General features: G+C 42.2%; 1 protein-coding gene across 1 annotated transcript in view; it reads left to right on the top strand.

Moving 5' to 3' along the window:
- Nucleotides 1-512: 512 nt before the first annotated feature.
- IL18 (interleukin 18) overlaps nt 513-2,947 on the top strand; it is a 20,370-nt gene continuing 17,935 nt past the window's right edge. The window contains exon 1 of the mRNA XM_025893411.2: nt 513-679. The gene's annotated coding sequence lies outside the window, so the exon portion shown is untranslated. The remainder of the gene's footprint in view (nt 680-2,947) is intronic.

Below are 2,947 nucleotides of genomic sequence, written 5' to 3'. Positions count from 1 at the left end.
TTAGTCGGTTAAGCATCTGACTCTTGGTTTCAGCTCTGGTCATGATCTCATGGGTCATGAGATCGAGCCCCCCACCCACCCACCCGTTGGGCTCCCTGCTCAGTGGGGAGTCTGCTTGAGATTCTCTCCCTCTATCTGCTCCCCCATGCTCTCTCTCTCTCTAAGATAAGTAAGTCTAAAAAAAAAAAAAAAAGAAAGAAAGAAAAGAATCTTTAAAAAAGGAGGGGAGCTAGGAAGTACAGTACTTCTGAAAGAGGCACAAGCTTTGGAAGGGCCAGAACTCCAACTTCTACAGAAGAAATTATTTCATTAAAATAGTGATTTTACATTAAAAGAAGTACCCATATTCTCTGGCATTACTTCAAGTTCTGTTGCCCTAGGAAAGAGCCCACATTTGAAGGCGAGTCCAAGGCGTGCCAGAACAGTCTCCTCCCTCCACCTGCTTCCTCCTTTCTCCCAATCGCCTGGTCTCCACCCCCACAGGCTTGGTCTCCTCCCCCAGATGCCTATTAGAACCGACGACCAGCTCGCTCTGTTTTCCGATGGTTTCTGCATTCCTAGCTGCCGGCTTCAGCTGCTGAAGGGACTGCCACATTTTCCCATTTACACAGCCTCAGGAAAAGAAAGGGACCTCAAACTTTCCAGATCCCTTTCTCTCGTAGGAAACTATCGAGCACAGGTAAGAAATATCATTCTTGTTTATTTGGAAGTAAGTAAGCTAGAAAAGCGTTTGAGAGCAATTTCAGTCTTCTGACACCACTGTGATGGGCAGGCAGTTACAATGTATGGAACATAGCAAAGTCTGAGGGAAAGTCTTTTTTAACCAACATTGGAGTGTATCACTTTTGAGCAAATGTTCTCAAACTGTTTGGACCTGTGACCTCTTTCCATTCCTAAAAATTACTGAAGACTCTGAAAAAGTTTTGTTTCTCTAGGTTATTTACTGTATTGCTGTCACTTACTGTATTAGAAATTAAAACTGAGACATTTTTAAAATAGTGACCTTTATTTTAAAACAACAGTAAGCACATCATGGGTTACCATAAATAGCATTTTTAATTACAGATTACTCTACATTTTTAAAAATCTACTCTGAAGAGTGACATTGTTTTTCTTTTTTACAAATCTCTTTAATATCTGGCTTAATAGAGACAGCTGCATTTCTATCTGCTTCTGCATTCAATCTATGCGATATCACACAGAATGTAGCCTCTGGTAAACTGCACTGTATACTCGTGAGAGAATGAGGATGAAAAAGACAAATTATATCTTGGAATTATTATGAAAATAGCTTTGACCTCATGAATCCCTTGAGAATCGCTGCTTTAAAACAATAAAGTAGGGGCGCCTGGGTGGCTCAGTCAGTTAAGCGTCTGCCTTGGGCTCAGGTCATGATCTCAGGGTTCTGGGATCCAGTCCCACATCGGGTTCCCTGCTCAGGAGGGGGGGTCCCTAATCAACTGGGGGTCTGCTTTTCCATCTCCCTCTGCCCGTTCTCCTTGCTCGTCCTTTCTCTCTCAAATAAATAAAATCATAAAGTAAAATAAAACAATAAAATAAGTAAGCTCCTCTTCAAAGGGAATCTCCACTCTGAATCCATGATTCTAAAAGCAAACAAAAAATTTTGCCAAAGATGGATAATCTTGATGGAATCTGCATCAACACCCTTAGCCGGGCTGCAGTTGTACAAAATTATAGCATTCCCCAGGAGAATTTTATTTCATAAAAGAAGGAAAGGGCTGAATAATCACTGAAGTATGAACAACAAAAATTAGGACCCCCCCCTTAAACTCCTCTTTTCTTTTTGCCTATATCCAGCTATTTCAAATTCTATTAAATCTTCCTCCACAACATCTTTTTTAACCTGACTTGTTCATAACATCCCTACATGAATATTATGAATTCTTATGTGAATTCCTACATGAATTCTTAGTAGTGTCATAGCCTATCCCTATTTTTTTCATAATGCACTTGCCCGCTCAGTAATCTGCATTCCTATGGCCTGCGAGATTAAATTCACATTCTTCCGGAGGTGCCTGGCTGGCTCAGTCAGAAGAGCATGCAACCCTTGATCTGGGGGTCTTGAGTTTGAGCCCCACATTGGGTGTAGAGATTTCTAAGAAAAGTAAATAAACTTTAAATAGATAGATAAATTCACATTCTTCTAGTGACTTCCAAAGCCCTCTCTAACCCCACCCTACCTTGAGTTCACTGCAGGACAACAGGATTGTGCCACTACAGTCCAAAAAATGGCTCCATTCAGTCCACCCTCCACCACAACATTGTTGTTGTTTTTTTTAAGATTTTTATTTATTTATTTGAGAGAGAGAGAATGAGAGATAGAGAGCACGAGAGGGAAGAGGGCCAGAGGGAGAAGCAGACTCCCCGCCGAGCAGGGAGCCCAATGCGGGACTCGATCCCGGGACTCCAGGATCATGACCTGAGCCGAAGGCAGTCGCCTAACCAACTGAGCCACCCAGGTGCCCCACCACAACATTGTTTTAATGGTCACATAAATGTTCTTCCATCTCCTTTTCCATCCATTCAAATCTTAAGCATTCTTTAAAGTTAAATTCAATTCTCCTGGGGCACCTGGGTGGATCAGTTGGTTAAGGGACTGCCTTTGGCTCAGGTCATGATCCCAGGGTCCTGGGATCGAGCCCCATGTCAGGCTCCCTGAGGAGCAGCTTCTCCCTCTCCTCTGCCTGCCACTCTCCCTGCTTGTCTCTCTCTCTGTCAAATAAATAAAATCTTTAAAAAAAATTCAGTTCTCCTTTTCACACAAGGCCATTCCAAATACATCAGTTCCATTTTAGCTGTTTCCTTTGAGTCTGTATTTAGCCGTTGATTACATATACACCTTTTACCATTAACTACCTAAATTTGCCTAGGTCTTCTTCCATCCCACCTCTGCCGCACCCACGTGTATATATTCATAAAATGGCAA

This window comes from Callorhinus ursinus, unplaced genomic scaffold (assembly GCF_003265705.2).
Source record: "Callorhinus ursinus isolate GAN/ISIS: 27379988/994484 unplaced genomic scaffold, GSC_fseal_2.0 scaffold19, whole genome shotgun sequence".
Lineage (NCBI taxonomy): Eukaryota > Metazoa > Chordata > Mammalia > Carnivora > Otariidae > Callorhinus > Callorhinus ursinus.
The sequence above is the reverse complement of the archived record's forward strand: the minus strand, read 5'-3'. Positions and strand labels throughout refer to the sequence as shown.